We start from the raw sequence: 21,834 nt of genomic DNA on the forward strand, positions 1-21,834 counted from the left end.
TGCTGTAGGGACAAGCCGTGGTCTATTTAAGGAGTGGTGCACACTCCCGTCTCTCTTCCCCGGTCCGGCAGGTGCTCAATGAGCAGATCTGCTGCTGATGGAGCCAAGTGCTCCACAGGCTGCAGGAGCCTACTGATATTTGGGTTTCACCGCCTGTGCCAATCTTGGAGTCTTTTTGGTTCGAATGCGTCAGTCTTGTCTGAAAATCTATCCCAAGGCTATTTTTAGCCGGTTTGCCCAGGGGATCAGCTGCTCTATGAAAACATTGTGTACGCAGGGCCAGTTGCTCCTCTGTGGTTACTGATTTCAGCAGGTGACCACAAGATCCCTGCTACTCCAGCACTGGGGACTGAACCCAGAGATGCTGTACCACTGAACTACATTCCCAACCTTTATTTTATTTTATTTTGAGACAGGGTTTCACTCAGTTGCTGACGCTCATGCCTCAGCCTCCCTAATAGCTAGTTTACAGGCATGGACCACCATGCATAGCGATTGCAAGGTTTTAAGACATGCCTGTTCCTTGGGTGGACCTGGCTGGGGGACTGATGTGGAATCTTAGGTTCCTGAATCTTAAAACAGACCTAGGGGTCTCCATCGTCAGCTCTTGGGGATTTCTGGCCCTTTGGGACAGTGTGGTGACTGAATGCTGTAGGGATGTTTGTGCTCTGGCCTCAACTTCACACAAACCTCTGCACAAGCCGCTTGCTCGGCCAGGAATACACTTCCCTTCCCCCTATTGGGCTTTCAAGCCTCAACTCTAGTTTCCCTTCAGAAAGCTTCTCCTTTTCCCACGCAGTAGAGCTGGTCACTTTCACCTCTGAGTCCTCAGGGACTTTGTACCTGTCACCTCCCCATCACGTGATAGGAGGCTTGAGTGGACCTGGCTGGTTTCTGTCTGCTCCTCCACGTGGTGGGGGCTCTGGAGGGAGAGACCCTCGGTGCCCGTTCTGGTTTCTGCAAATGTGTTCTGGGCAAGGCGAGCCAGGACTGCAGAAAGGGACCGCGGGGGCCGGCGGGCACTGTGAGTGCTGTGTGGATGGGGAGCTGGGGAGTCACAGGTCCGGAGACCCACACCGTTTCCATGAGGCCACTGGCAGCTGGCTCTTCTCAGGATGACTCCAGAGTGGTCCCTCCCAGACTGGAAGGAGAAACCCAGATGTCAAAGACTTTAATTCACTTCAGCTGAAATCTCTAGAAAGGAACTTGTGTGTCACACTTCTGGGAAGTAATGGTCACTTTTTTTGACCAGACACCCCAGCCCTTGGCCATCCAGGGTGAGGCTGCAAAGTGGGAAGTGAGTTGGAAGGCCTGGGATCGATGTCTCTGAACAGAGGTGACCTACTGCTGTTGTTTTGCGAAGCAGAAGGTGGGCCCCTCTCTAGGCGCCTGCTGGCCCTTCCTTTGCACACACTTTTACATACCATTTTACCTGGTTTCTCAGCTCAGACCAAAAAGTTATTGGAGGTAGAGGAGGAGGTGGACATGCATCTGTAGGTATTACTGCACGGGGCAGAATATAGTAATTTGGCAATGTTAATTCTGAATTCTTGGGTACATGTTAAATTTCATTTACTCTGTTTAAGAAGGCAAGAGATGGGGCTGGGGATGTGGCTCAAGTGGTAGCGTGCCCGCCTAGCATGTGTGAGGCACTGGGTTCAATTCTCAGCACTGCAGAGAAACAAAATAAAGATATTGTGTCCACCTAAAACTAAAAAATAAATAAAAGAAAAAAAAAGAAGGCAAGAGATATAGACTACAGCTTAGAAAGTGACTAACATATAATTTGGTGTTTTGAGTATCTTATGATATGGCTGTTATTTACTAACATGATAGTTTGCATGACTGCCAGCCAAAAAAAAGAAAAACCGACCCAGTGAGACCCTGTCCCTAACTGAAATACAAAATAGGGCTGGGGATGGAAGGGCCCCTGAGCTCAATCCCTGGTACACACACACACTAATGATAAGGATCAAGAGTAGCATACCCAGTACTGTTAACTCATTTAATCCCCAACAACCGAGGGAGGATTATTATGGGCAATTCCATTTTATAGATATGGAGGGTGAGGCTCAGAGAGGAATGCAGCATACCCAAGGCCACACAGCCGGTGAAAGCTGGAAGGGAATTTGAACCCAGTCCAATAGATGAACAGCCATCACCCATCTGTTCTCTGATTCAGCTGTGATTGTCCTCCTGTGTCTCAGGGGACAGCAGCCCTATTAGGTGTGTCTCAAGCTATTCTTTTATCTGTCCGCTTTCCTCTAGTTCCCTGGGAAGGTTCTGGGTGATGAAGTTGCCTTTCAGGATGCTGGATGCATTGTCAGGGCCCATCACGTCCAGGTGGGTGGCATTTGCTAATGACTAGCTCTCTTCTGGAACCAAAGAAAAGCGCAGCACGTGTCTCCGAGCCCTGCAGAGAATCCTGACCACCTGGCTGTGCTTGGGAGGTGCCCACTTCATCTCGCAGCCAGAGATGAAGTGAAGGGCCATCTCCCTGTGTAGCCCAGTCCAGTCCAGCCAGAGGGCAGGAGGCGACAGCCCCTGGGAAGCAGGGTCCTGGCCAGGCCGGCACCGTGGCCGTTCTGCAGGCTGCCCTGAGGTTGAGGGCTAGGTGCATGCAAGATCTGTTGGGGGAGTCCAAGGCATGATCTCCCAGCCAGCTGCTGCCTGCCACCGGAGGCCACAGGCCCCTGGTGGAACACTGGTGCCACCTTCAGAAGAGAAGTCACGGGTGGTAGGTAGCAGTGTGGATGGAAAGGGCCTGAGTGACCCAGAGCCAGGGTCCATGTTTCAGACCCACCTGTGACTTGCTCCGTGAAACTGGCCAGTCGCTTCTCTCCTTTAGGTCCCAGGTGCCCTGCTCTGCAGTAGCAGGGCAGGCAGTGGCTTGGAAATGTGAACTCACCCCACTGTGAAATAGGGTCACCAAACACGGTGAACTCCCCTTCTGTTAAACTGTTGGTGTGTACCTTTGCTTTTGTATATATGCATACATAAAAGTATAGGAAGATAATAAAAGGTCGTAAACGGTGGCCTTAGGTGGTGGGATTAGATTATTTATTTTTCTTTACTGAGCTGTTTATTGGCTGACTCATTTTAAAAAAAACTACCCAAGTTTGGATGCAGGATGTCAGATTCCAGGTGAGGATGGAGCTCCTGTCTTCTCGTTGCTGCTTCGTCTGCCACGGAAGCCTGACAGCGATGGCCTCCCTTGTCCCAGAGACTCAGCCAGATGGCCCCTGCAGGGACCTCGCCCACCTGCCAGCAGGTCTCAGTAGCTACACTTGCCCAGGGGTTGCCAGCACCGGACGCCTGGGGGGGGTTGTCCAGCCAGGACCTGGTGGTGCCGACGTCATTCTCAGAATAGCCCACCCAGGAGTCCTGTCCTCTGGGCTTCTTCACCTCTCCCTCTGCACCCACCTGCCACCCCTGGGTTCAGCAGAGTGACAGCCCTGGGGAGGAGACAGTCAAAGCACAGCCAGGAGGTGCCTGAGCTCTGGGGCTCTCCTCTGCTTTCCACTCCCTCGCCAGATGTTCTCTGGGTCATTCCTGTCCCATGCCGGTTCCCTCTGCTCTCCTCAAGTCTCCGAGGAAATCCTGCCTGGCCGTCAAGGCCAGCTCTGGCTGCTCAGGCCATCGGCTGATGAAGCGTGCTTTCCGCACTCCTTAAGTTTTTCTGGATAACGCCTGTCTCATGCCAGGTGGTCCTGGTAGGGCTGACACGGACCAATCCAGAATCCTCTCTCCCTGGTCACAGGGATCGGCCAAGGCATGGGCTCAGGCATGGGTGACGGGACCCAACCAGGGTTAACCAGACCCTTCCCTGAGATTGATGAGAGAATCTTGCAAGAGGAAAGTGTTCTTTTTTTGTCATGTCACCTGGGATGTTAGGGGTTTGTGACTGCCATTGGCCATCTTGCCTGCACAGAAAGAGCACCGCCATGCAAAAGAAAATCACTGTCAGATCCCTAAGGACAACATTGCTTGAGCCTCTGGATCCAGCTATTCCTGAAGCAGGATACCCCTGGATTTCCCAGTTAAATGATCCAATAAATCTCTTTTAATGTGACAGTTTAATCTGGGATTCTGCTTCTTGCCTCTAAAGGAGACTTGACCAGTACCACTTCCCTGACCCCCGTGGGTCTCCACCTTGCCCCCCCTTCCTGAAGTTAGTGACTCACATTTCCCTGACACAGTGCCGTTACATTCTGCTGTCCTCCCCCGCAGGACCTCCAGGCTCCTCTTTTGGCTCACAGCTCTGAGCCGAGGTTTATTCAGTAGAGGGTGAGGAAGTGACGGTGGCCACCTCGAGCCCCTTTCTGCAGCTGCTAACACTTGTATTCAGTGACTAACTGGATCCGAATTCACCTGGCAGAGAAGCTTTTAAAGAAAAGAAACAGATCTAACCCTACCGGACACCCATTTCTACTTGAGGAAGGGGGCTGGGCCTGGGTGGTGCCTCCGTGATCCCATCTGACCCGCCTCAGGCTCTGAGAACAGACAGAAGTGTTTCCAGATTGATGAGGAAGCCCAAAGCCCTGGCCCAGGCATCTGCCAGGACCAAGCTGGCGGTCAGAGCCTGTCCTGGTCCCTGGGAGGGGTGGCCAGGGTGTCAGGCTGTTCCCCTGTGGGCATGGGCTGCAGCCCAGTCAGGGGTCCATCTGGAGAGGTCAGAGAGCTGACTTCCTGGGGACCTGGACAGTGCACAACTTCAGCTCCTGGGAAAGCTGAGGTCCACTTCGTGGGATACACATCGGCACATACTGTTTTCAGTTACTATACACAGACCACGTTCTCAAACCACAGCATGATAAAATTACGAATCAATCAATAGAGAAAAGTTAGCCTACAATGAGAAAGATCATGCCCAAGTTTCTCAACCCCAGTCAAGCTCCAGGAGCCCAGGGCCTGGGCCCTGACTGCCAGCTGCCTCTGTGGGCCGGTCTGCTCTGCTGTTCTTGGGGCAAAACATCCCTCCCTGGCCAGTTCGAGGACCCGAGGATGCCTGGTGGTCTGTAAGCAGGTACTGTGGTGACTGCCTGTGGGCACATTAGCAGGTGGGTTAGTTCTTGGGGTTGATCCCAGCAGCAGCAGGAGTGGCCAAGTCAATGGACAAAGTGGAGATGACACTTCTGGGCTCTCTCTTTGGCTCCCGCCCCAGTTCCCTTTCTAACTCTGGTTCCCTTCCCGTTGAAAACCCCTTTTCAGGCTGAAGTAGCCTCTGCACTGACTGCCATGGGGACGGCTCTGTTTGTGCCTTCGCTGGTCTGTGGCCTGGACACTGTGGGGTGGGGAGGTAGAATGTAGCTAACCGAGTTTAATTTGAATTAAACTTGATTGGCTTAAGAGACACCAAAGATTAAGAGGCTTCTGGGTGTGTCTAGGGATGATTGGCATGTGGGATAGCCAACTGAAATGGAGACCCTCCCTAAGTGTGGGCAGCACTGTCCAATAGGATGATGTCTCCTAATAAAAGTTGGAAGAACAAGGAAGCAGCCACAGATGCAAACTGGATTCTTCTTGAGTTTTTTTTTTTTTTTTTTTTTTTAGCTATAGATGGACACAGTACCTTTATTTTATTTACTTATTTTTATATGGTGCTGAGGATTGAACCCAACACCTCATATGTGCTAGGCAAGCACTCTACCGCTGAGCCAGCTGAGCCACGACCCCAGCCCTTGGGTTCTGGATTGCTGTTGTGATTGCCTGAGGACATCTCACTCCTTTACTTTTCTAAAGTGGACTCTGCCAGTCATCTCCAGGGAGTTTCCAGAAGCCTTCAGTCTCCGACTGGGGCAGCACCGTTGATCCCTCTTGTTCTGAGGCTTCAACTTGAACTGTGCAGCTCCTGGTTCCTCCAGCTCTGCAGCCTGCCATTCTGGACTATCCCGCTTCTGCTCATGTAAGCCCACCTAATAAATTCCCTTTTTCTAATTATGCTTCCTGTTGATACTCTTCCTCCAGAGAGCCCTGACTAATACACCAGGCATCTCACTCTTGGTTGCCTTTGGTGGCTTTGGCTATGGGGTCTGGTCCCATGCTGGACCCCCAGGGAGAGAAGGGGAGGTGGTGTGGCATATGGGGGGTGGCCTGAGAGTCGGGCAGCCTAGTTCTGATGTCCGCCCCTTTCTAAGCCTCTCGTGACCTCAAGCAAGTCATCACCACCCTCAGGCCTAGGATACACCCTTTATAAAGGTACCCAGTAAATGAGAGGGAAGTTGGGAATCTGGAAGCCTTATCCAGGAAAAACAAGAGTGACAGAAAATCAAGTGACAGAAAGTGACAGAAAATCACCTTAGATGCAAAAAGGAAATTCACTGGCTGATGAACCTGAGAAATTCAAGAATGACACAGGCTTCAGGCTCAGCTGGATCCAGAGCCTCAGACAAGATCATCAAGACCTCTTCTTCTCTCAGTACCACTCACCTCCAAGCTGGCCTCCACTGAGGGTCCTGCTGCATCCCCTCAGCAGAGGGGCCACCTGTGGACTTACACTTCCATCCAGTGAGCTTCAGATCCCCAGTGGAAAGAGAAGGCTGCTTCTCTGACATTTCTACAAAGCCCTGACGGAGGTCCTGTTTCCATACCTGAATCCGAGCTTGGCCATGGCTTCCCCTGGAGCTGAGGGGAAACGCATTTCCAAGACCAACAAGACCTTAGGAAAGCAGCAGGCTGCAGCCTCGTGGCCAGTCCCCTCTTCCCGGCCACTCTGTGGTTACTGGGCATCTGACCTGGACGCAGAGCTGGGTTGGGAGCTCATGTTGCTCACACTCTGGGGGAGGCAGACACCAGGGGCCCTCGTAACAGCCAGGCCATTTCCCAGCCGACGTAGCTGCCCCGGCAGAGGGCTGGCCGAGTCCAGAGGAGGCCGTCACCGGGTGTGCCTGGGAGGTCAGGAGGGTTCCTCAGAGGAGACAACCGTCCCTCTGGTCCCATCTCTCCTCTCTTTACTTTCTGCCTGTACTCATGGGTGGCCAGGACCCACAGGCATCTCAGGGAGAGTCTGGATGGGGACGTCAGCCTCCACCACAACTGAGACGGGGATCTCAGCCTCCACTCCACCCAAATGACAGTGTGGAGAATCGCTGCCACAGCCGCAGATCTGGTTATTGGTAACTGAATGGCTTCCAAGGACTCCTGGAGGAGCTTGGCTTTGCACGTCTAAATATGGAAATTTAATAACCGTACTTAATATAATGCCCTATCTCTGTCTGTAGCACTCCGGAGAGAAAATTAGTCTTGGTGTCTGCAATTTTACAGACATTAGGTTGCAAAAAACATCAGTCCATGAGTGGGGTTCTGGGGTGAAGAGCCTCCTTGCCTGGTTGGGCTGTTGATAGAATCAGTGCGAGAGGTGGTGGGACTTACAGTGTGAATCAGCCAGGGACCTTCATGTGGGAACCGAGAGAGGGTCTAGGTTTAGGTCAAATTATGCTCCTGTGCTTGTGTGTTTCCTAGGAGGGGGGGGGGAATCATTGCTCTCATCAGACTCCCAGAAGGCCCTCAAAATACTACCAGCCCTGAATGGGAGCCAAGTCCCTTAATTACTGGTGGAGGGAACTGGAGCCCTGGGGAGAAGATGTGCCCAAGAGAGCCCCTCAGGCCAGTGTCTGAGCTAGTGCTGAACCTCAGGTGTCCGGATTCTGGGCAGAGGATCTTCCTGTAAACCAGATTCCCCAGGCTGAATGAGCATCAGCATCTCGGAGCACTTGGCCATGCTCTGGTAGCCAGAGCTGGCTCCAGACACTGAATCAAGGTGTGGACCAATGCAGGAACCTGCATGGCCAGCAGGCTTTCCAGAAGGTTCCTGTCCTGGTCAGCCAGCACTGGTGCTGGGACAAGGTCTGGGTCCATAGTCTGAGGAGAACGTGCTCCAAATGAGGGGAGGGTGAAGGGCCATCTGTGGGAGGGGGAGGGGGAGTGGGTGCATTGGGGGTGGTTTTCAATATCACCCCAGATTTGGACTCAAAGGATTGAATCCATGGCTGAGATTTACGATAGAAAAAGGAAACAAGGACAAGCGGCAAATGGGAAAGGCAGGTTGGATGCTGTCCAGAGGAAGCCAGGTACAAACTTCCAAGAGCCCTCTCCCCACAGAGTCACTCTCATTCCTCTTCATTCCTCCAGCAACAGATTGCAACAGCAGGTGTGAGTGCTGTCCTCCGGGGATGCTTGTCAGAGGCTTCTTGGAAGAAACGTGAATTCAAGTCCTTTGTCCATTTCTGAATTGAGTTTTTGTGGTGGTTGTGATGTTTGCAGTTCTTGATACCATCTGGATGCGAGTCCCTTACCAGGTTCATGATCTGCACACATTTTCTCCCATAATGTGGGCTGCCTGTTTACTCGGTTGGGTTGTCTTTTGATGCACAGAAGTTTTTTAATTTTCATGAAATCCCGTTTGCCTCGTTTTTCTTTTGTTGCCCTGCCTGGGCGCCACGTTCAAGAAATCATTTGTTGCCAAATCCACTGGCATGAAGCTTTTTTTTCTGTTTTCTTCTAGGAGTTTCTCTTTACCTAAAGGTTGGTCAGTTTTGTTATCTTTTCAAAGTATCAACTTTGGTTTCATGATTTTTTTTTTCTCTGTTGCTTTTCTTTTCTTGATTTTATCTATCTCTACTCTAATTTTTAATGTATTTCCTGTGCTGGGGATTGAGCCCCAGGCCTTGAGCGTGCTAGGCCAGCACTCCACCACTGCTCTGCAGGCTCAGCTCTCTGCTCTGATCTTTATTTTTTTTCTTCCTTCTGTTAGTCCAGTTTGCTGAGTTGTAATGTTAGGTCATTGACTTGAGATCTTCCTGGTTTTTAATGCAAGTGTTTATAGCTGTACATTTCCTTTTTAGCACTGCTATTTTTTTCTGCATCCTGAGAGTTCTGGTATGCTGTGTTTTGTTTTCATCCATCTCTAAGTATTTTCTAATTTCCCTCGGGATTTCTTCTTTGGACATTGGTTGGTTAGGAGTATGTTGCTAATTTCCACAGATGTGTGGCTCTTCCAATTTTGCTTGTTATTGGGTGTTAACGTCATCTCATTGCAGTTGGAGAAGACACTTTGTTATGATATCCATCTTTTAAAATTTACTGAGGTTTAACTTGTGGCCTAACCGACATTCTATCCTGGTAGATGTTTTGTGTTCCCATGAGAAGAATGTATGTGTTGTTGGATGAAGTGTCTCTGTGTGTCTGTTGGATCTTGTTGGTTTATTGTATTGCTTAAGTTCTTTATTTCCTCACTTATCTTCTGTCTGGTGCTAGCCATTATTGCAAGTGGGGTAGTGAAGTATCCAACTGTCATTGTAGAACAATTTATTTCAACTTTGAATTCATTCAGTTTTTTGCTTCATCTATTTTGATGTTCTGTTATTAGGTGCATAAATGTTTATAGTTGTTATTTTCTTGCTGTATTGAGCCTTTTATAACTATATAGTGCCCTTTTGGTCTCTTGCAACTTTTTTTATTTAAAGTCTATTTTGTCTGAAATTAGTAAATTACCTCTGCTCTGTTTTGGTTACTGTTTGCATGAGTTATCTTTTTCTTTCACTGTCCCCAATCTATTTGTGTCTGTGGATTTCCAATTTTTTTCCAGTGCTTAGGTGTGAATATAGGGGTGCTCTACTACTAAGCTACATCCTTTTTATTTTTTGAGACAGGGTCTTGCTAAGTTGCTCAGGCTGACCTAGAACTTGCAATCCTCCTGCCTCAGCTTTCCAAGTTGCTGGAATTATAGGCGTGGGCCACTTTATCTGGCTATCATGTCTGTGAATCTAAAGTGTCTCTTGTAGTCAGCAAATAGTTGGATTGTGTTTCTGTAAATCCATTTGCCGATCTCTGTTTTTCAATTGGAGAGTTTAATCCATTTACATTTAAACTAATTATGTACAGAGGGATTTACATTTGTCATTTAACTACTTATTTTCTATATGTTTCATAGATTTTTTGGCTCTCTCATTTAATATATTATTATTTTCTTGTATTTACTTTTTTGGGGGGATACTGAAATGTTTAAATTTCTTCCTTATTTCCTTTTGTATATATTCTATTGCCATTTTTCAGTGTGGTTATCATGGAGATTACATTTAACATCCTAAAGTTTTAGCACTCTAATTTGGATTTATGTCAGCTTACCTTTAGTCATGTAAGAAAACTCTGCTCCTTTGTAGCTCTGGCCACTTCTTTTAGTTGCTGATGTCATAAATTATATGTCTCTCTCTCTCTCACACACACACACACACACACATTGTGTGCCTCCAAACATAAACTAATAACTACTTTAAATCCATTCATTACTTACATTATAGAGAAAGAAATGTTGAGTTACAAACCAAAATAACAAAAAGTATTTTAGCTTTTAGACTAATTGTTTTAAAAGTATTTTATTCTCTTAAATCATGTAGGAAACAAAGAGTAGAGTTATCAACCTTCAATACAATAATACTAGCTTTTATAATTGCCCAGGCATTTACCTGTGTTGGGATGTTTATTTCTTTATGTGTTTTCAAATTACTGTCTAGTGTCCTCTCATTACATTCTAGAGGACTCTCTTGAGCAATTGTTACAGGGCAGGTCCATGGGTAACAAACTTCCTCAACTTGTCTTAATTTCTTCCTCGTTTTCAAAGAACAGTTTTCCTGGACCTAGGATTCTTGGTTGACAGCTTTCTTTCTTTAACACTTTGAGTATATATTTACTCACTGCCTCTGGCTCCAAAGTTTCTAGTGGGAAATCTGCTAACAGCCTTATTGGGATCCCGCGTATGTGATGAGTTGCATCTGTCTTGCTTCTCTCAAGATTCTCTCTTTGTCTTTTGAAAGTTTGATTATAATGTATCTCACTGTGTTCTCTTTGAATTTGTCTTGTTTGGAGTTCTTGAGCTTCATGGTGGTTTAGATTCATGTCTCTCATTAAATTTGTGAAGATCTCAGCCATTCTTTTTTAAAGAGTTTTTTTTTTTTCTCCTTTCTTTTCTGGAAGTCCCTCATTGTGTATATTGATCTGCTGATGGTGTCCCATAGATCCTTTAGGCTCTGTCCACTTCTCTAATCTTTTTTTTCCCTTCTTTTCTTCAGCCTTAATAATTTCCATTGTCCTATCTTCAAGTTCACTGATCCTTTATTCTGCCTGCTCAGATTTGCTTTTGATTCCTTCTAGTGAACCTTTCATTTGTTTGATTATTTTCAGCTCCAGAATTTCTTTTTAGTTTCTTCCTTCTTTCTTTCTTTGGGTAGTACTGGGGATGAGGTACACCACCTGTCCTTTTTATCTTTACCTTTTTTTTTTTTTTTTTTATGTGAAACAGGATCTCACTAAGTTGCCCAGGTTGGCTATGAACTTGCAATCCTTCTGCCTCAGTCTTCCAAATCACTGGGATTAGAGACATGCGCCACCACATCTGGCTCTATTTTGATATTTTACCTTTTGTAAATACTATTTACAAAATGCATATACCATTTCTTGACTTTTGCTACATCTTTCTTTAGTTTTAGATAATATATGTGATAATTATGGTTTTAAAATCTTTGTCTAGTAGATCCATATCAGGTCTTTTTCAGAGACAATATGTATGAATGTATGTAAGTATGTAGATTTGTCTCTCTAATGGGCCATTTTTTCCCCTGTTCCTTTGTATGCTTGTGATATTTTTTTTTTCTAAATTGAACATTTGAATCTAATAATATTGTAACTCTGGAAATCAGATTTTCCCCACTTCTCATACTTTGTTCCCCCACAGAAACACTATTTTTTAAAAATTATCATCATCATCATGATCATCATAGGCTGCCTTAGTGTCAAGGATCACTTGAGGTATAAACACCAGGCTTTCTTTTCTAGACCTGCACCTTTTCTTGGGCATGCATGATTACTTTCTAGGTTTTCTTTGAAATGCAGTTGATTCCAAACATCCTACTTGTTAGTGTAAGGCCCCAAAAGGAAGAGAGACAGACCTCTATTGCTTTCTAATCTGCCACCTTCCCAGAATCCTCCCTCCTCTCCTCTTGTAAGAACGCCAGTTCTATTTTGGATTAGGGGCCACCTCAAGGACCTCATGTAACCTTAATTCTCTCTTTAAAGACCCTATCTCCAAATAAAGACACATTCTGCAGTCCTAGGGGTTAGAATTTCAACATCTAAATATTGGGGGCGGGGGACACATTTCAGTCCATAACAGTATGGAACTCCTGGACTTTATGGGGGGTGCTGTGGAAGTTGGGCAGCCTAGGACAAGCCTGGGGATTTTAGTGTCTGGGGGCTTCTGTGACCCTGGCTCTCTTGATCCTGTCTCATTGTCCCTTGGCAGTATAAGTGTCCTCTTCCTCTTGGTTCTAGAGGGAGAAAATGCAGCCTGGTTTATATGTAGCAGAAATAAACCTATCACCCAAGTACAGCCACCCATCAAGAGACGGTGGTGCCTGCAGACCGTCCTCTTCTGGAGCTGGGTCTGAGGGCTTCGTCCACATGGCAATGCAGGAGAATTTAGGGTGACTCTGACCCTTGTGCTCCCCTACTTACCCCCACCCACTCTCAGGTGTCCTTGGTTTTGATATCCAGGTACAAGAAATGTGAAACGTATGAAAGTGTCCCAAACCCCACACAATTGTGTCATTTCTTTCTTGGCTTCTTGAAGAAAGGTCTCTGGTTCCACGTATCTGAGGGTGATTTCTCAGCTGCAGAGGGGCTGCCTCATTGCCTGGACTCAGGCAGGCTCTCCAGGAGTCAGGGACATCAAGGGAGGTCACGGGCCTTTCTTGGAACCCAGACCTGGATTCTGAACTCCCCAAGCCTCCTGGGACTGAGAGACTGTCATCTCCTGTTTAATGCCAGTCTGGTTGGGAGGCAGCATGGAGCAGACAGAGCTCTGGCTAGGGGACCTGGTGGCTACAGAGTCATGTGACCTTCTGGGCCTCCATTTCCCTACCTGCAAAATGGGACTGGTGGCCACAGCTCTGCCTGCTTCACAGGATCTGGTAAGGATGGGATAAAGGGGGCAGGTGGCAGGACCATACAGATGAGAAGGCACACATTTCCTCTTGGGATGGATTGTGACAGGCCCCAGGTTTTCATCTTTGATCTGCCTCAAGACCCACACAGACAGCCCTTGGGTCTGAGGCAGAGGAGTCTGACTGTGGGCACGGGGGTGGGCTGGTCCCACTCCCACCTCATTCACTGCAGGCCAGAACTGCCCTCTGTGCTTACCTGGGTCTGTCCCTTAACACACCATGATGCAGCTGTTGATTCTGAAGGCCAGAGGTGGCTGCCTCCCAGAGCGCTTCTCATGGTGTGGGGGTTGCTCAGAGTCAGCCTCCCTCAGGGAGGACAAGAGAGAAGGAGATAGGAACCTGGTCATGCTGCATCCGCCTCTCCCAAGGCTGTGGACGCCCAGCACACTTACTTGATGAATGGGTTTGGTGAGCAGCCCTGCTTTATCCCGGGGAGAGCAGGGGGCAGCAGGACAATTCCCAGCACATGGCCCGGGAGCTTCTCTAGGGCACAGGTCCAGTGGCTTCCCGTGTCGGGCTGCTGTGGCCGTTCGTGGTTTGATTGTGTTATGTCTGTTGAGGTTCATGGTGTTCTTCATTTTTATTGTTCTTTGTACATGGTGGTTGTTGTGCCTTGGAGTCGTTGTCAAACCAGTTCTTCCTGTGGCACAGGTGAGTTTCAGAATGTTCAGAAGGTCCGTTCTCAAGGGGAGGGGAGGAGGGATCTCCACTGTGGGGGCGGTTGGAAGGTTCCGGTAGCTGTCTGAGAATTTGGGCTAGAACAAGACCTTGAGTATCTTAAAGGCTCTCCTGCTGGCCTTGGGGTGCCTGGCTGCTCCAGCCACTTCCGCCTTGGATGGGAGAACGTATTTGCACTGGGCATGGTGGCACATGCCTGTAATCCTGGAGACTCAGGAGGCTGAGGGAGGAGGATCACAAGTGCAAAGCCAGCCTCAGCAGGTAATAAAAAGGGCTGGGGATGTGGCTCAGTGGTCAAGAACCCCTGGGTTTAATCCATAGTATCAAAAACAAAAACAAAACAAAACAAAAAAAAACAACAAAACCCCCCTAAAACCCAAGCCCCAAACAAACAAAACCAATAAAAAGAACAGATCTGCCTTTTGGCACTGAGGACTAGGAGATGCTCTGAAGGGACTATTGTTCTTGAAGAGAAGGAGGCAAAACACATTTTAATTCAAACAGATTTCACAAAGTCAAAGACATGGCTCTCTCTTTGCTTCTCCTGCCTCCTGATGCCTGCAGTTAATGATGCTGTTTCCCCCACAGACTTAGCTCCCTGCACCCTTTTTTAGGCAGTAGTGAATTAGAGTAATTGTGAGTATTTTGGTTTTGTTTTTTAATTTAACTGAGTTTATATAAGCAAAGAACAATTCATGAGTTGGGCAGCACTCAAAATGGTAGGAGGTTCCAACACACTTTTAAAATTTATTTTTTATTAGTACACTAGAGTTATACATAACAATGGGTTCATTTTGACATAAATGCCTAAAGCATGGTTTGCTGCATTTCCATTCCCAGGGCTTCCTTTTTCCCTCCCCTCCTCCCTCCTCCTAATTCCCTTTCTGTACTCTATTAGCCTTCCTTCTACTTATTTATTCTTAAGTTGGTGCATTACAGTTCCACGTAAAATTGGAATGCATCAGACATAGTCATACGTGCACCTAGCATATTTGGTCTTTGGTCTTCCTTTTAGTGATGATTGAAGTGCACATCTGGGAAGCGACTCCAAGGCCAACTTCAGTGGCTCAGGCTGCAGCATGGGGACCTGAGATCATGCCAAGGATCTGCAGGGCAGGGCAGGGCAGATGTGCTGGGCAGCTGGTCTGAACATCTGTAATGGCGAGAGCCTTCATCTATTTTGTGCTGCTACATTAGAATACCCAGGACAGTCATTTATCAAGAAGAGAGATTTATTTCTTCCTATTCTGGAGGCTTGGAAGTCCCAGGGCTGGAGAAAGGCAGAAGGACAAGAGAGTGCACTTGGGAGAGGGAAGGGAAGGGGCTAGTCTCATCCTTTTATCAGAAACCCACCCCCCTTGTTCACTAGCCCTCCTCTTCCGTGATGGCATTTTTTAATGCATCCATGAGGAGGGGACCCTCATGACCTCATTGCGTCATAGGTCTCACTCCTGTATGCTGTTGAACGGGGGATTTAAGTTTCCAACACGTGAACTTGGGGACACAATCACACTGTAGCAGGGAGTCTGGGGTGGAGCCCCTCTCCCACAGGTGAGGGCCCCTCCTCACTGCCTGTTCTCGAGTGCCTGGGGCTGCATCCTGGGCGTGCTCTTCAGGGGATGCTGCCCCTCCTGTGCCAGCCCCCTCATCCTGCAGCTGGTGTCCAGGGTCTCCACAGAGCTCTGGGGGCTCTGGGCTATTCAGAGTGGTCAGGGCAGAAAGGCTGGCCAGGTGGATCAGGACCAAGTGCCGGAGAGACTCCATGAGGGCCACTGCCCCCGTGTATAGAGGGAAGCAGGACAGGCTGAGTAGCCCAGGACTGTGGTGCTCACCCAGGGATGACTTTGCCTCCTAGGGGACATTTGGGAATATCAGAGACATTTTTTTTTTTTAAAAAGAGAGGGGAGAGAGAGAGAGAGAGAGAGAGAGAGAGAGAGAGAGAGAGAGAGAGAGAGAGAGAGAGAGAGAGAGAATTTTTAATATTTATTTCTTAGTTCTCGGCGGACACAACACCTTTGTTGGTATGTGGTGCTGAGGATTGAACCCGGGCCGCACGCACACCAGGTGAGCGCGCTACCGCTTGAGCCACATCCCCAGCCCTATCAGAGACATTTTTGGTTGGCACTACAGTTGTGTGGGGAGGTGCTTGTTGCATATCATGGGTCAAGGCCAGGAATGCTGCTTGGTTGAGTTTTTTTTTTTTTTTTTTTTTTTGCTGCTGTGACTAAAAGATTGGACTATAACAATTTTAAAGGAGGAAAAGTTTATTTGAAGGCTCATGGTTTCAGAGGTCTTAGTCCATGGAAGGCTGGCTCCATTCCTCAGGGCTTGAGGTGAGGCTCAACATCATGGTGAGAGAGTGTGGTGGAGGGAAGAGGCTCACATCATGATCAGGAAGCAGAGAGAGAGAGCTCTCCACTAGCCAGCTACAAATATATACCCCCAAGCCACACCCCCATTGCCCACCTTCAGTTACCACTCAGTTAATCCCTATCAGGGGATGAATTCACTGACTGGGTTAAGACTCTCACAACCTAATCATTTCTCCTCTGATCTTCTTGTTCTGTGTCAGAGGGGAGCTTTTGGGGGACACCTCACTTCTAAACTATAACGCCACTAAACACCCACACTGGACAGGACGGGGCCAAGGACAGTGGATTATCTGGCTCCAAAATGTTGCTTACAATGAGAGTGAGAGACCCTGGCCAGGATGAGTGCCGACGGCTTGAAGGACCTTGGTGTGGGGGAGGGAGGTAGCAGAGACCCCACAGGTGGGTCACGCAGATCTCTTAGGAGAGGTCAGCTGGACAGAGGCTGGCTGCAGCACATCGCTGTCCACCCCCCGCCCCCCAGGTCTGTAAGACATAGAATTTGGAAGCCGACCCAGAGAGAATTGAGGGGATGGGATTCCTTGGTTAAGTTTCTCCCACTCAGTGGGAAGGGGGCTTGCAACAGAAATTAAGTTGGACAAAAATTAAGCTCAGCTGTAGATCTGAGACGGATCCGGGTTAAGCTGGGTGAACACGGTGCCTCATCCCAGTTCACTGCATGGATTAAGTTGGATTATTTTCCTCTTTTTATTCAGGGAGGCTCAGGGAAGGGAAATAACATGCCAGGTCCCAGCGGGTTGGGTGCCGTGGGATTCCTCCCGGGTCTGCCTGAGTGCAGGGCTGGTACCCCTGGCAGGTATTCCCAGCCACGAGCGGACTCCTGAACGCCCTCCCTCAGCTCAGCCTGTGCTCCTCCTGCCTCTGCCTGGGCCAGGTGGTCAGGCCTACAACAGCTCACGGTCTTGGCTTGGAAACTGTGGTGGGAATACCAGTCGCGGCTGGGTCTTCAGTTCGTCCTTGCTGAGGCCTGGTTTCTGAACTCAGTCCTTACCTCTTCCTAGCAGACGTAGGAAAGATGCGTGTTCCAGGTGTGCCACAGGAGTACCACAGGTGTACCTGACTTTGGCATCGCTGCAGGTGGGGCTGAAGCTGGGGCAGCAGCCCAAGGTCCACTCTTTGGTCTGGTCTTCCACTCCATGGTTCTGGGACTTCCCCCACCCTTCCCCCATCTGGGAACCAGATGGGACCCTTGGCACATCACGGGCCCTCCCCAGGTCCATGGATTCACCCCCATTTAATTCTCCAAACGATGCAGCGATGCTCCCAGAGAGCCCTGGGCAGCTGAGGCCAAAGGAGGTGCTTCAAGAAGGGGACAGCGCAGCAGGTCTAGGAGCCTGGGAGGCTTCGGCACGCATTTGACCTTCAGAACCTCAGTGGCACTCCGGTGGCTTGTGGTGGGAGCTCACGACCAGGCCGTGTGACGATTGGAGGATTATGGACCTTGCAGCCTGTGGAGTGCAGTCCAGGGGGCCTGGGCTCCTCCTTCCTGATCCCTCTGGGAGATTCTAATCTTTCCTTGGCCCTGCTGCTGGGAGACAGCTGGGGCAGGCAGAGCAAAGGCAGAGAGCTGGCAGGGAAGAGGCACTGAGAGAAGGGCGCCCCCTGGTGTCCACCACCTGGATCCTCAGCCCTTGTTTGGGATCAACAGGCGACAGGTTTCCCCTTCTGTGCCTTTATAACCTCTTCCACAAATGCAGGAACGTAGGAGCGTAGGAGCGCATGCTGAGAAAATTCTTGAGCATCTCCTCCTGCTCTTTTGTGTCCCTGTGACTCCGTCATTGCTTACCGGGAGGTCATGAAGATATTCTCTCTTAGTTCTTCCTAGCTTTTGTTTTACTTCTCATAGTTTATACTTAAAAAAAGAAATCCACTAAAAATTGTTTAAAGATTGGAGATTGGTTGCTGTGGCGTGAAATCCAGTTTGAGGCAAAGAGGTAACAACCTCTACGTTTGGTTCCCTTAGCTGGGAAGTGGGGATAACAATTGGCCCTGCTTCACATTCAGTCTTGTGACATTAAATGAGATATGATAGGTAAAGCTCTCAGAGTAGGGCGGGAGCACAGGAGGGGGGACTCACCGTGGGCTCTTAACTGTCCGACCTGTGGGCAGTGAAGGTTTGCAGGCCGTATGTCTTTCTCTGCGCAGAGGCGCTGGCTCCTGCAGGACAGGCTGTGGCGGTTCTCGATGGCTCCACATTCTGTCAAACACCCTCGCAGACGTGAAGAGGATGCAGGACTCCTCCTGGGCCCTACCTGCCCCGGGAGAGGGTGGGTGACCGAGTGGTCAGCGGGAAGCCACTGGGGGATGGCCAGAGGAAGACAGTGCAGCCGGGAGGCCAGGCTGCAGGTGTGGAAGGAGCACATTTTCTACACGCAGAGAAAAAATGGCTGTGGGGGGCTTTGTTTCCTGGAGGAGTAATTGCCTTTGATGGGCCGTTAATAGGAGCCATTATGTGGCTATTAAGGAGGGAGGCAGGCGCCCAGCTCCGCTCACTGAATCCCGGCTGGCCTCAGCTGAGGAGCCCGCCACTCCCCCAGAGCCCCTGGGGACAGGCCAGAGGTCTTGACCTTCTAGTCCAGCAGGATGGAGAGTTCCTGAGGGTGCGGGTTAGTTCCTGGGGCGGGAGTGGGGAGAGGGAAGCGGGAGATGGTGAGTAGGGAGGGGATGGGCAGAGGTGGAGTGAAGGAGTGAGAAGAAGGGAGAGGGGTGGGGGAGAGACAGACAGACAGACGTGGAAGGAGGAGGGGAGGGAGGAGGGAGAGAAACTGGGGGAGCCCCGCCCTCTGGCCTCGCCCACAGCACCCCAAACTCACTACAAATGCGGATTCCCAGTCTGCGCCGCCCTCCTGACTGGACAGGACCCCTGGGTGGTCACTCTGCAGGCTGGAGCTGGAGACCACAGGCTGGTGTCAGCAGGGGCAGGGCTGCCGAGAGGCCCTGGAGCCTGGGGCGGGGAGCAGGGCCTTCTGAGCCCCCGGGACAGTCTGCAGAGAGTGGGCTGGACTTGTGCCAGGGGAGGCACATGATGGTGGCAAAGTGTGTTTGTGTGTGTGTGTGTGTGAGGGAGGGGGGATAGGAGAAGAGGAGTTGGCGATTCTGGTGCAGGTGGTCAGCGTGTTGTGCAGGTGACACTTGAGGAAAGAGCCCACAGGCTAGGAGAGGGCCTGGGGATCCCAGGGAGGAGGGGGGCTCCTGCAGGCTGGTCCTCCTGAGCTCCCTGCTCCCCCTAGGGGGGCTCATATCCTCACCCTCTTACTCCCTGGCCCCAGCCCATGCTGAATTCAAAGCCAGGAGCGGTTTGAGCAGTTTGTGCCACAGTTACCTGCTTCAGCCGGAGAGAACCAGCCAGAGGAGTTGTAGTTGTTGAAGACAAAATAATTTTTTTTTTTTTAAGAGAGAGTGAGAGAGAGAGAGAGAGAGAGAGAGAGAGAGAGAGAGAGAGAGAGAGAGAGAGAGGGAGGGAGAGAGAGAGAGAGAGAGAGAGAATTTTTTAATATTTATTTTTTAGTTCACGGCAGACACAACATCTTTGTTGGTATGTGGTGCTGAGGATCGAACCTGGGCCACACGCATGCCAGTTGAGCGCGCTACCGCTTGAGCCACATCCCCAGCCCAAGACAAAATAATTTTTTATAAAAGTAATTCTTGGGCATCATCCTTACCTTCTCTGTTCTGGCAACTGACTAGCTGTGCAACCTGGGGGAAATCACTTTACCTCTCTGAGCCTCTGTTTCCTTATCTGCAAAATAGATATAATCAAAATAGTACCTACCCATAGGGTTGGTTTGAGCATAGGTGCTATCAGCTGTTCAAAATAATAAAATGCTGCTGGGCGCGGTGGTGCACACCTGTAATCCCAGTGGTTTGGGAGGCTGGGGTAGGAGGATCCCAAGTTTATGACCAGCCTCAGCAACTTAGCAAGGCCCTGTCTCAAAAAATACAAAGGGCTGGGATGTGGCTCCGCGGTTAAGCCCCCTCATACCAAAATAATACCAATAATACGAAAAGCAATGCATTCTGTCTGTGTCATTACCCCTGCGGCCCCTCGGCTTCCCCCATTTCCACTCAGATGTTCTGTCTGGAGGGCCTTTCCCGCGAGAGCCACACCTGCAGTGGGGACATCGGGATGGCCACTTGGGCAGGTTGAGCTGGGCCCAGCCTTACCTCCGGCCAGGAGCCCTGCTCCTCCAAATAGGAAAACAGGCCTCTGAGCACACAGGTGCCTTCAGCCACGTCGGGTAGGACGACCCCCCCCCAGCACAGTACAGCCTCCTGGACACCCGCTGGCCCTGGCCCGGGGGCTGCTTCTCCTTTTAGGAATGGGATGGCTCTGGGCTCTGGGGACATTCCACCGGGCACCACGTCAAGCCCAAAGGGAGCCCTTGCTTCTCCTCCCTCCGCCTGCTGCCCCAGCCGTGTTTGGGGATGGTGAGGGGAGCTGTCCTAGGGATGGGGGTGGCTCAGGGCCCAGCCAGGCAGAGTCCAGGCTCCGTGTGGTGCCCGGGGCCACACAGAATCTGGGGCTGGCCAAGCGCTTGTGCTCCGCCCTGTCCCCACCTCGCCGCAGCAGTGCCTGAGACCAGCGTGTGCCAACTCTGTCTCCAAGCACACGTTTGCGGGTCTCTGTGCCCAGCCACTCACCTCCGCCCACACTCCCTCTGGCTCTTGGAAGTCCCAGGAGGGCCACGGAGTCAGGCCAGCCTTCCTGTCCCCTCCCAGCCTCGGCACTGGCCTCACACAGCCTCCCTGGCGCATCAGCTCCTGCTGGGCATCCAGGGAGGGAACGCTGCTCTCCCAGGGCAGAGCCCTGCCTTTGCCTTCTAGAATGAAGCCTGAACCGCCAACTGTCAAGGGGTCCCCGTTTCCTCAGGGAAGGGGAGGAGGAGAGGGAGCTACACTCATCTGGCGCTGGAATAGTGTGGTGGGATCCAAGCCTTATCAGACCAACCTTATCAAAATGAGAAGAGCTGGCAGAAATCCTCTCTCTTTCTGTCCTTTCCTGGCTCCCTTCCCCTTCCCTCCAGGGCTGTTCCAATCCAGATCAAGAGGATCAGAAATCCGAGGAATGGGTCCAGACCTGTTTTCTTTTCTTTTTCTTTTTAATGTGTCCCATGTGATTCTGATGCATAATCATTGCTTCAGGGAAATTATTGTTATTAGAATCACAAGTCCCGAGGCCACAGCACTGAAGGGGAACACTAGTTAGCTTCAGTGGTATCACTGGGATGTGGCCTCTTTTTCTTTTTTCCTGTTCTCTTCCGTGTTGGCTCCATTCTCAAGACTTCATCTCAGAGTTACAGAACGGCTGCAGCAGCTTCAGCCATCATGTTCTCTCTGCCTCAAGTTCTCTGAAAAGAGAGGGAGGTTCTCTCCCTGGACGTCCAGTTGAGGCCTTATTGCATCTCCCTGTCTGTCTCGGGTTGCCTTGTCACCGTTTCTTTTCTTTCCCTCCTCCAGTACTTACAAGCTTCCTTCAGTAGGCAGAACTGGTGCCATTTCAGTTTATAAGGGAATTAGAAGAGGGGACATGTGAGGTGCTGTGGTAACTGGGTTACTAGTTGGGAGGAGGGTCAGTGGAAGCTAAGGGGAGATCTACAGGAAAATGTACTCCCAGTAAAGGAATATGGGTGGATTCCAGGAGTGGGAACACTCTCAGCTAACAGCCAGCAAGGGAAACAGTACTTCAGTCCTCCCAGCGTAAGGAACTGTGTGCTGGTAAAATGTGAATGAGTGAGGGAATGGATCCTCTTTAGAGTCTCCAGAAGGGAACA

The 21,834-nt window shown here is 49.9% G+C and overlaps 1 protein-coding gene and 1 long non-coding RNA gene across 15 annotated transcripts in view; one reads left to right on the plus strand and one right to left on the minus strand.

Annotated features, from left to right (window-relative positions):
• Eif3a (eukaryotic translation initiation factor 3 subunit A) overlaps nt 1-21,834 on the plus strand; it is a 177,096-nt gene that overhangs the window by 51,105 nt on the left and 104,157 nt on the right. The window lies entirely within an intron of this gene.
• On the minus strand, nt 15,920-19,316 carry LOC144375826 (uncharacterized). The gene is made up of 2 exons (XR_013435697.1): nt 18,877-19,316; nt 15,920-18,315 (listed from the first exon to the last, which is right to left on the minus strand). It is a non-coding gene; the product is annotated as an uncharacterized LOC144375826 (long non-coding RNA).

Source organism: Ictidomys tridecemlineatus, chromosome 1 (assembly GCF_052094955.1).
Source record: "Ictidomys tridecemlineatus isolate mIctTri1 chromosome 1, mIctTri1.hap1, whole genome shotgun sequence".
Classification (NCBI taxonomy): domain Eukaryota; kingdom Metazoa; phylum Chordata; class Mammalia; order Rodentia; family Sciuridae; genus Ictidomys; species Ictidomys tridecemlineatus.